Source organism: Trichechus manatus, unplaced genomic scaffold (assembly GCF_000243295.1).
Source record: "Trichechus manatus latirostris isolate Lorelei unplaced genomic scaffold, TriManLat1.0 scaffold00053, whole genome shotgun sequence".
NCBI lineage: Eukaryota > Metazoa > Chordata > Mammalia > Sirenia > Trichechidae > Trichechus > Trichechus manatus.
In genome coordinates this window covers 15,316,295-15,328,205 of record NW_004443989.1, presented here as the reverse complement: position 1 = coordinate 15,328,205, position 11,911 = coordinate 15,316,295, and the positions used below count along the sequence as shown (strand labels likewise).

Sequence of the window (11,911 nt, the reverse complement as noted above, 5' to 3'; positions counted from 1 at the left end):
TGCTGCCTTCTTCTGAGGATAATTTTTTTCTGCCATTTTTTACAGATTTTTTTTTTTTTTTTAATTGCTGAAAACTTTCTCTCTTCCCTGACTTTCATTCAGTATCTCCAAGTGGAACCAGGACTCCGAACCTTTCTCTGGACTAAACACTTCCCTGGAAGTAGACAGTGTAATTGCAGAAGAAGAAGCCTTGTTCCTGCCAGGACCAGCCTATGGTGTGGGTATGTTGACCCCGACTATGTGGATGTACCTCCATGCTATGCAGGCCCTGCACCATGGACCCCACACATGGCCCTGTGGGCAGAGGCAGCAAAGAAGGCAGAAGAACCACCAATTGTAAAAGGTCAGAGGACTGCTCCACCAGACCTGGAGACAGATCATCTAAGGCCCGGCTTGGTGGTTCCTCTACCCCAGAAACAGGTCTACAGAAAGCCACAGTGACTGTCACCCAGCTCAGCCGTTTTTATACCCTCTGTGCCCTCACATACAAATCTCCCTGGAGGCTCTAAGAGAAATCCCAACCCTAGGTTGGGGCTGTGTTGTGGTCTTCATCCTCCAGACAGTCATGCAGACACTGTGTACCCTCCTCTGCCTGCTGGCAGCCCCCCTGGGTGAGTGTTTCAGGGGCTCAGGACTTATGGGGACCGAGTGTAGGATGGTACAGACTTACTGTGTCTCTCCTTGTCCCCAGGCATCCTATCTGAGTTGACACTGCAGGAGTCTGGCCCAGGGCTAGTGAAACTCTCACAGACCCTGTCCATCACCTGCTCTGTCTCTGGGGTCTCTGTCACTAGAAGTTACTACTGGCACTGGATTCGTTAGCGTCCTGGGAAAGGGCTGGAGTGGATGGAGTACTGGACAGGGAGCACAAGGTACAACCAAGCTTTCCAGGGCCGCATCTCCATCTCCGCTGACACAGCCAAGAACCAATTCGCCCTGCAGCTGAGCTCTGTGACCACCGAGGACAAGGCCATGTATTACTGTGCAAGAAACACAGTGAAGGGAAGTCAGCGGGAACCCAGACAAAAACTTCCTCTGTTTAGAGGGGTCTGGGATCCAGGGGGCACTCAGAACCACCAAACTCATGGGACCAGTCAAAAGAGCAGGTGCAGACGGACCACAGAGGGAATTCCTGCAGGTATCCAGGTCTTTTGCTTCCTCCAGCTTGCTTCCCCTGAGACTTTCCTTCCTCCCTCATATGGGTTCTTCTTTATTTCAGTCCATGTTGTGAGAAGTCAAGGTTATTCAGAGTCTGCATTTTTTCACATCATGAGGAAAGTGGGCTAACTCAGTCCAGGCTCTCCCTTTTCTTATTATTTGTTTGTCTTAGTTCTCGCTCTGACCTTTTCTAGCCCATCTGAATAGTATTGCAGTCTCTGCTTGAAACCACAAGTGTTCTGTGTCAAATAGTGATTTTCTGTTGCTTCTTAAAAGTTGACTCCAATGAGGAAAAGAATAAGTAATTGACACTCAACATTTTTTTACAATTTACATAAATATTTTGAAGATAGTACAGAGAAAGCTCATGTATTCCTTACAGTTCCCCTGTTACTAATATTTTTTTTAGTATGGTACATTTGCCACAAGTGGTGAACTGATATTGACACATTATTATTAATTCATGTCCATACTTTATTCAGATTCCCTTAGTTTTTACCTAATATATTTTTTTCTGCCCCAGGGTCCCATTCAGGGTTTCACATTACATCTATTTTTGATGTCTCCTTAAGCTCTTCTTGGTTGTGAGACTTTCTCATAATTTCCTTGTTTTTGATGACAGATTGAGTAGTACTGGTCAGGTATTTGTAGAGTGTCTTTCAATTGGATATATCTGCTATTTTCTTATGACTGAACTAACGTTATGTGCTTTGGGGAAGGATAACCCAGATGTGACAGGGCAGTGGTGATTCAGAGGTAGAATTCCCTCATCCCTTATGGGAGACCTGGATTGGATTCCTGGCCAGTACCCCTCATGTGCAGCCAACATCCACTCATTGCTATGATACTGAACAGGTTTTAGCAGAGTGTATAGACTAAGAATGACTAGGAAGAAAGGTATTGCAATCTACTTCTGAAAATCAGCCAGTGAAAACTGATCACAATGATCCATCCTCAATCATGGGATTGTCGGAGGATTGGACAATGTTTCTGTCCATGGTACATGGGATCACCATAAATCAGTGTCCGATTTGAAGACAAGTAACACAACAACCCAAAGGTGAAACGTATTTCTTATGACGTCAAAATAAGAGGTACATTAAATCAACATGAGGTAGAAATATTGATTTTGAATTTGATCACTTTGCTAAGGTGGTGTCTGCCAGGTTTCTCCACTGTAAAATTACCATTTTTCCCTTTCCATAGTCTGTTCTTTGGAATTGAGTCACTGAGTACAGCCCACTCTCAAGAGGAGGAAAGTTAAGTTCCAACTCCTTGAGGTGAAAGAGGAGGGATAAACTACATATAATATTTATAATAACTGAATGGATTCATGAAAATTTATTGTTTAAATTGGGCTATAATCCAATACATGGTTTATTTAGCCCCTCAAATTATTCAGCTTTGGCCATTGAGAGATCTTTACTATTAACTCCAGTATCCCTTTGACATACTATGAATATTGTATGTGAGTGTGTGACTGTGTTAGTGTTTTGAGTTTACTCTTACTGCGGGGTACAGAAAGCAATTTGATCTTTGTTCTCTATTCTTTTGAAGCAGAATATAACTGAACCTAATTAGTGGTGGACCAAAAGGAACCACCTGGTTGTCCAATGTTGACTAGCCTCAGGACGCATAATATAATCTATCATGGTCACAAGGGGACAGGCCAATAAGATCCCTGAACACTAAGACTCAGATAGTCTTCCTGATTGGAAAGAAAAAACTGCTCTCAGAAGGGTTGTGTGTCGTTTCATTTGTATCATTTTTTGTTATTTCTGTAGCTGTAAACAGGGTATACTCCATGAGTTCTGTGAGTTGAACAAATTATCAAACCCAAAGGGGCAGTAAGAGCCAACAGGTCAGAAAGTAAGGGTGTCACATGGATTCCTGAACATATGGCTGATATCTTGAAAGCATAGTTGGAAACCAGCCCCAAATATGTGGCCAGAAGAGCAGACATTTAGGATGTCTTGTGGGCTCCCCAAGCTTGTGACTGGCACCTGAGCAGTCTGAAAAACTGTGTCTTTTGAACTTGTGAGCTCTGACCTAGCTATGTGTGGGTAGGGTCAGAGAAGGGCTGCATTGGGTGTCCATCTAATAGTGAGTTCTCACTTAGCTCTGCGTGGTTAGGAGTCAGAGAGAGTGCCACTTGGGAAGCTGGCTATGAGTTTGGATAAGGAGGAAGGTGAAGATTGGAACAAGATCCACATTTTGTGGATAGGATTCATGGTAATCTTTACCACAGCTCTAGCATTCCATCTGCTACTGTGCAGCTCAAAGCACATGCTGTCCCTCCAAAATAGATAGGTCAAGTCCCATGAGCACCCGCAGGGATCACCTTGATTGTGACCAAATGCTGTGTGGGTCTCCTGGCTGCTTCAGGAAGGTCACCCTCTGGCAATCTGTGGCTTCTTCAACAGGAGTGTGAGACTTTTCAGTCACTACACATTGGGAAGTGCTAAATGTCCCATTTCTAATAACATATAATTTTAAAACTGAGTCGTCCTATAACATTTGTAAGCTGCCACTGTTATTATATTTTATAAATTGTAACTAATTTACTCAAAATTAGCCACAATTTGCAGTTAAGAATTTTTAAATAGTTTTTTTTTTTTTTCCCTTAAGGGAAAATGTAGTGAGATAATGTATTAATATTAAGGAAGTTATCTCAACATCATGTAGAAAAAATTATCTTGGTCTTTCCATTGCTGCCTTGAGATGTGAATTGAGAGGACTCTCACTTTATTTGTTGTTTTAAGACCTCTGGTAGCGAAATCATACTTGTCTGCTAACCCCAAAGTTGGTGGTTCAAACGCACACATAGCTCTGGGGGAGAAGGGCATGGCAATCTTCTCCTGTAAACATTCCAAAACCCATTGCATTTGAGCTGATTCTGACTCATAGTGACCCTAAAGGACAGAGTAGAACTGCCCCATAGTGTTACCAAGGTGTAGAGATATCCACAATCTAACCTATATCTGCAAATGGGTGCACTTCCTTACACCCTCCCATGCCTCTTTAGCATACCTGTCTACCTATGTATTCCTTCATAAATTATTGTTTTTTAATACTGTTGTCGCAGGATTGTGTATGTTATAACAATTGCCATAGTTGTCCTTTGTTCTTGTATTCCTTTCAGTGTCTTCCTTTGCCTTTGCAATGTTGTGCTTATTTCCTGCATATAATGTGTATCTTTCCCTTCACCAATATTACCACGTGTCTTCTATGTATTTAGTAATTTACCCTCCCTCCTTCTCCCTTCCCTGGTAACCATCAAATAGTTTTATTTTTTCTGTGTAAACCTTTTCTTTTTTTAATAATAGTGGTCTCATAGAATATTTCTGCTTTTATGATTGGCTGATTTCACACAGCATAATGTCCTTCAAATTCATCAACGTTGTGAGATGTTTTGAAGATTTGTCATTATTCTTTATCATTGCATAGTGTCCCATTGTGTGTCTATAATACAGTTTGTTAATTCATTCATCTGTTGATAGGTACTTAGATTATTTCCATATTTTTGCTATTGTGAATAATGCTGCAACAAACATAAGCCTGCACACGTCTATTCATGTCACAACTCTTATTTCTCTAGGGTATATACCTAGGAGTAGGATTACAGGATCATATGGTATTTTTTTAAGGTAGTGCTATATCATTTTCCATAGTTCTTGTACCATTTACATTCCCACCAGTAGTGTATAAGAGTTCTAGTCTCACCACAACCTCATCAGCATTCATTGATTTCTGTTTTTTTGATAAGTACCATTGATGTTGGGTTGAGATGGTATCTCATTGTAGTTTTAATTTGCATCTTTTTAATGGCTATAGGGCCTCTATGAGCTGGAATCGACTTGACGGCAATTTTATTTTAATGGCTAATTGTGACCCTAATACCTCAGAAGATATTTTCTCATTTTCAAATTGGGTGATTGAGAGCTGGACATAACTAATGCCATAATGATATTCTAAGTAACCTGTAAGTTTTATTTTTGCTCGGTACTTTGTACACTCTCACTTTCAACGTCCTTTTTAATCACGCTAGCTGCACTGGTCTCTTTCCAAAGGGATATGGGGCATTCTCAGCTCTTGTGACCTTAGTCTCCTTCCTTTTCTTTGTTCTCTTAGGAAATGGCCTCCAACCTGGAAGACAGCAGATAGAAAGGCTAACTAGTGCTTTTGGTCTGAAACTTTCTTTCTTGTTCTTATCTTGGTCAGAGTAAACTTGGCAGGCCAGCTTCCACTAGATGAGAGATTTTAATATAAGTATTTTTTTTGCCTGTTACAAACATAAAGATTAGAGTCCAGATGTCCAGCATGCATATCTCTAGTTTAATAAAGGTTTCTTTAGTTGTTTTGTGATGTATACTCATCCGACCATCTGTGGGCTACATGCTTGAAAACATTATGTAATCTTTGCAAAAATGATATATATGCTTCTATGTAGAAATTGCTTTTCAGGACTCCATGAAGACAGCCAATGTTGCCGTTGGACTCCCTGTTGGTGTCAGCTCCTAACAAACTTTCTTTCTCTTTCCAACTTGGGAGTGCGTTTCATTGGCTTGATTGTTCCAGGGCACAGACCCCAATTGGGTAATAAATTTTGGTGCCAAATGTGGGGCTCGAATTATTCTGGCCCTGGTTTCATCTCCGTAAGGACCGAGCCCTCGGGAAGAACATGGGAAGAGAGAAGGTGCACCTCTCCTCAGGTAGTGGAGGTCTCTCAACCTGCAGTGGCCCAGAGGTTCAAGGATGGGGGAGGACTCCATGACAGCGAGCTCCAGACAGAGGGAGAAAGGTTCTGTCATCTATGGTAGGTAACTCAGCATTGGATGGTAAATCCTCTGTAAAAGCTGAAGGTGGCATCAATTTTCATAGACTCCCTCCAAGAACAGGTGACTAGGTCTCGTGACCTTGGACGAGAGACCAGAGAAGTTCCCTGTTACAAATGGGTATCCAGAGAAGTAAAGTTCCAGCCAAGAGTCCACTAGGCCTTATTCTTTCTAACTGGACTTATTTCAGAGAGGATTCCCTAACTAAGAGGCTTCATAAAATTTTGTGTAATCAAATGTGACCTCAGTACCAACTCCCTGATGGGGTCAGATGACTTATGAATGATTCCCAGGATTTTGACACTATTCTACAGCTTGAACTGTTTTGTTCTTGAACTAACAAGTGGGACGAAAAGCTATATGTAGAATGTTTATGTTATGGCATGAGAGAAAGGATAAAACTTCTGTTTCAGCCCCTGTTATAAAGACCAAAGATGAAGAAATGAATGAAGAACCATTGAATGTTCTTCTTATTCCCCCACATTGAAAAGCACCCTTGGCACCTATTCATGACCACTCCCCGGTGGTATCAGAGGCTGAGGATGGGAAGGCATTAAAAGGGTGTGGAGGAAGTGGGACAGATATAGTCTTCCCTCCCCATACTAGGAGCGGGGTACAATTCAGCCTAGTTCCCCTGGGAGGGCTTTACACACTCTGAGAAGTGCCAGTTCCTACAGCTGAAGGACCACCTCAGATGATGTAGGTTCATAATCCATACCCAGCTTCTGATTTGTACTATAGAAAACAAAACCTCTCTGAGTATCAGTTAGACCTGAATGCCATAACTGAGCATTTTTCCCACAATTTTGCTACCTACCACCCTACATGGCTAATTGTCAGACTTTATAAGATGCACTCCTCACAGCAGAAGAAAGACAGATGGTCTTAGCAAAAGCAAAACAAAAGGCAGAAGAAAAATACAGTGAGGAAACGGCTCTAGATGGAATACCAGCAGATGAAGTGGTACAAGCTAGGGAGTCAATGTGGGACTTGAATACATTGGAATGCAGACAGAGTCTCATAGTTTACCAAGGGTTCTTCCTGTATGGGCTAAAGCATGGTGCACCTAGGCAGATAAACTTTAGAAAGATCGAGGAGATTGTTCAGGTGTTGGAAGAAAACCCATCAGACTTTCTGGATTGGCTCTGATGGGATTCCATAAGTACATAAACATCGACCCTGAAATGCCCCAGAACAGTCCTCTGATCAGTAAGAATTATTGGGCAGAGTGTCCCTTACATTCACAGAAAATTGAAAAGGTACAAAGAGGACTAGGAACCCTGTGTTTAACTCAACTGGTTGAAATTGCATTTAAGGTCTTTACCAACAGAAATCAGGTAAAGGAGGCCGAGAAAAAGAAAAAGACAAGGACATGAAGAAACAGGTCAATCTACCGGCCGCTGCTCTCAGATGATCTGGAAGAAGATGATGAGACAGAGGTAAGGACGGACCCTGACTAAAGAAAAACCAACGTTCATTCTGGAAATAGGAGGGATACTGGAAAAATGAGTGCCCCAGATGAAAGAATGGAAAAGGGCCAGGCAAGATTGAAAGAGGGAGAAGCTTTTTCAAGGAGTTATGAAAGAGCAGAAGGTAGACTCTGAATGACGGGGACTGGAGAGACAATTTTTTACTTCCCTCCTACTGATCCCGTGGTAAAAGTTATGTTAGGAGGACAGCCAGTAGACTTTTTGATTTATACTGGAGCAGACTTCTTGATACCCACCCAGAAGCCTAAAGGGACTGCCTTGACCAACAGTACTCAAGTTGTCGGGGTTACTGGAAAAGAGGTAACTAGACTTTTTGCAGCAAATAGACTGTGAAATAGGAGAAACCAAACTGTCCCACCAGTTTCTATACATAGCAGAATGCCCAGTCCACCTTTTGGGGCAGGATTTCCTAAGTAAAGTGCATGCTGAAATCTCTTTTGATGAAAAAGGCTTGTCTATGACAGTACTGCCAGCAAAGGCCTGGAAAGTGTAAGCAGCTTTCTTAGCCCTCATCCTCCCCAGTGCCATCCATGGCATCTGTGTCACCCATGGTTCAAAGAGGGTTTGATACCATAGCCACGTGGGTTAGGCCCAGTGGCCAGCCAGGAGAAGCTCAGACTGACCTACCTGTCATCATGGAGCAGTTACCCAATGTCATGCCTCCTCAGATTAAGTAGTATCCAGTGAGAGTTGAGGCTCATCTGGGACTGCAGGGACTAATCACCCAATATCTGGAGTGGGGCCTTTTGTAAGAGTGCCAATCTCCATTTAACACTCCTGTTCTATTGGTGATCAACCTGAGAGTACTGCTTTGTTCAAGATCTGCAGGCTGTTAACGAAGTTGTGAAGACCCTACACCCAGTATTCCCACACCCATATACCTTACTATTGGCCCTCCCACCTTCCTGTACTCATTTTACTGTTTTGAACTTAAAAGACACTTTCTTTTGTATCCCATTGGCCACTGAGAGCCAGCTGATCTTTCCTTTCGAATAAGAAGGGGACAAAGAAACAGCTCTGTTGGACTGTGTTACTCCTAGGATTTAAGAATTCCCCAACTATTTTTGGAACAGCACTGGCCCAGGATCTAGAGCGGTTACCTCCCTTCTACCAAGGGGTGGTCCTGCAATATGTGGATGACCTCCTAATAGGAAGTGAGCTTGAAGAAGACTCTTACAAATACTGTGACGGTCTTAAATTTCTTGGCCGAAGCTAGATACTGAGTGTCCATAGGAAAGTTACAATCTAACCTCACAGAGGTAAAATACCTACGTTTCTTCATCTCCCAAGGACTAAGGTGCTTACTACCTGTCATGGATTAAATTGTGCCCCCCCCCAAAATGTGTATATCAATTCGGCTAGGCCATGATTCCCAGAATTGTGTGGTTGGCCTCCATTTTGTGATTGTAATTTTATGTTAAAGAGGATTAGGGTGGGATTGTAATGCCACCCTTGCCCAGGTCACATCCCTGATCCAATGTAAAGGGCGCTTCCCTGGGGCGTGGCCTGCACCACCTTTTGTCTCTCAAGAAATAAAAGGAAAGAGAAGCAAGCAGAGAGTTGGGGAACCTCATACCACCAAGAAAGCAGTGCCAGGAGCAGAGAGCATCCTTTGGGCCTGAGGTTCCTGTACAGAGAAACTCCCATACCAAAGGAAGATTGATGACATGGACCTTCCTCAAGAGCTGACGGAGAAAGTGTTCCCCTGGAGCTGATGCCCTGAATTTGGACTTGTAGCCTACTGGACTGGGAGAGAATAAACTTCTCTTTGTTAAAAGCCATCCACTTGTGATATTTCTGTTACAGCAGCACTAGATGACTAAGACACTACCTGAAAGGATAAAAACCATCTGCCAACTAGCCCCTCCTAAGACAAGTAAATAAGTCAGAGGATTCCTAGGAATGATGGGTTTATGTCACATCTGGATCCCTAATTTTGGGGTCTTGGTGCAATCCCTCTATCAGGCTACTCAGGGGGCAGAGAGGGATCCTTTCAAATGGGCTCCTGAGTGTCAACGAGCCTTTAGTGATTTAAAATACCAGTTGATGAAAGCCCCAGCCCTAGGGTTACCATATTATCAAAAACCCTTTGAATTACATACAGATGACAGAAGGGGAGTAGCCGTTGGTGTATTAACACAGTTGTTGGGACCATATTTCTCTATAAATCTGTACACTGTCTAAAAAAAATGGCCACCCTGCCTCTGAGTGGTTGCTGCAGCTAGCATTACCATAAAAAAGTTTAACAAATTTACTCTGGGACATGACATTATTGCATTTGTCCCTCAAGTGGGAACTGTAGTACTGGAGCAAAAAGGACATTTGTTGCTAACACTATATCAAACCCAGATTTTGGGGGAATCAAATTTGACTTTACAGATCAGTTCAAGGCTAAACCTAATCTTCCTGCTGCCACTCCACCCCCAAGAAGAGAATACTCATGACTGCCGTGAGGTTCTTGGTGTTGTTTATTCAAGCCAAACTAATCTGCAAGATGAACCTGTGCTCGATCCAGATGATACTTGGTTCACTGATGGCAGTAGTTTTGTGCAAAAGGGGGTCCAGGGTGCAGGGTATGTGACTGTCTCTTTATCAGCTGTTACTGAGAGCAAACTCTCACCATTGGGCAATTAGGCCCAGAAGGCCAAACTCGTTGCCATGATAAGAGCCTTGTAATTGGCAGAAGATAAGAAAATTACCATATACACTGACTCTATTTTTCTTTGTAAAGCTTTACATGTACGTGGAGTCTTATGGAAAGAAAGAGGTCTCCTGAATACAGGAGGAAGAATTCTTAAGTATAGAACTGAACTGTTGCAACTTTTGGACACTGTCATAAAACCCCAACAAGTGAGTAGTGCACTGCCGAGCTCACCAAAAAGGAAACACCACAATAATAAAAGAAACAATGTAGCCAATCGGGAAGCTAGGTGGGTGGCTGCGAGTGCCAGGCCAATTTGCACTCTCCTTCCAGTAGTTAAACCATGAATACATCATTCCCAAGTCAAACTCTGTCTGCCCTATAGTTACAAGAAGGAGTGGAAAGCCCAACCCTTCGACAGCCTGAAGTTAAGACTTTCTAGGGAATCCTTGTCCCTGAAATAGACACTACCCCTGATCCCTTGTTAAGGGATGAAAATTTTTGGATCTATATTGCTATAGAAGTGTTAAACATTACTGATTTCTGTCTGGATGGGGGTTTTGCATGCCAACTCTGCCCTCAAGTCCTGTCTCATCAGGGTTTGTTCTCTTCTAGAGGCTTTGAGAAATTTCACCATTTTCAAGTATATAAAAAATAGTTACAGTATTCTGATATTTATAATTGAGGGCCTGTTACAAGATTCAAAGACAGAGATATGTATACTCTTCAGGTTCCCTTAGTAACTAATGCCTTTAACTGTATGATATTCTCAAAATGTCAAACAAATTTTGTTGATATAAGAAGAAATAACCATATAAATTGTGGTTTCATTGACAGAGTGACATATGCAACCACTCATGTTAAGCTTCCTTCAGATTGGTTCCTACTCTGTGGAACTACTGCTTATTCTTCTACCCCTGCTAATGCCACCAATGGGCCCTGTTCAATGGGGCATTTGGCTATGAACTTGCTTCAAAACAGATTCCTCCAAAATATGGTCACTAGAGAACTTGTCCTAGATGCAACCTGTAACGATAATCTATGCCTGTTAAGTGAAGCTGAATATATCTCCTTTGCTGCAGTCTTGGTTAGTATCCCAGGTTTAACAATTGGGACTTATCAAGAAATAGAACATCTGGCTTGCCTCACTACAAAATCGCTGAATGTCACATCACAAGCCATAGATGCTATTAGAGAAAAACTAAGACAAGTCAGGGAAACCTTTTTAAAAAACAGAGCCACCTTAGACTACCTGCTTCTATGATACAACCACAGGAATCAAGAGTTCAAAAGAATGTGTTGTTTCAACCTTACTGATAACTCTAAACTCATTGAACAAAAGGTGAATTATGTAAAAGATGAGCTAAAAAAAGTAAAAATAAATAAAATATTTGATTTTTCTTAGCTGACCTCATGGTTGCCAATCTTACCTGGCTAAAATCCTTATTCATTAGTGGAATTGGATTGGTTGATATAGGCTTGTTAATCTGCTGCAGTCTCCAATTCATGCCTATACACTGGATGATGTTCTCTGTCCTAAATCAGACTATGTGTCACAGGCAAAAGGCTCAATCCTTTCACTTAAAATTTTCTGATCTAAGGGACTAGGTTGAAACTTGAGATAGATGTATATGGCCACTCAAGCTTCAAAAGGGGGGAATATGTGACCCCAATACCTCACAACATGTTTTATCCTTTCCAAAATGGGTGATTGGGAGCTTGACATATCTAATGCCATAATGATACTCTAAGTAACCTATAAGTCCCCCCCCCACCGCTTGGTATTT

At 42.1% G+C, this 11,911-nt stretch overlaps 1 pseudogene; it reads left to right on the top strand.

Moving 5' to 3' along the window:
• The first annotated feature begins 565 nt into the window (after positions 1–565).
• Positions 566–2,152, top strand: LOC111820857 (immunoglobulin heavy variable 4-59-like; annotated as a pseudogene).
• Positions 2,153–11,911: the final 9,759 nt, after the last annotated feature.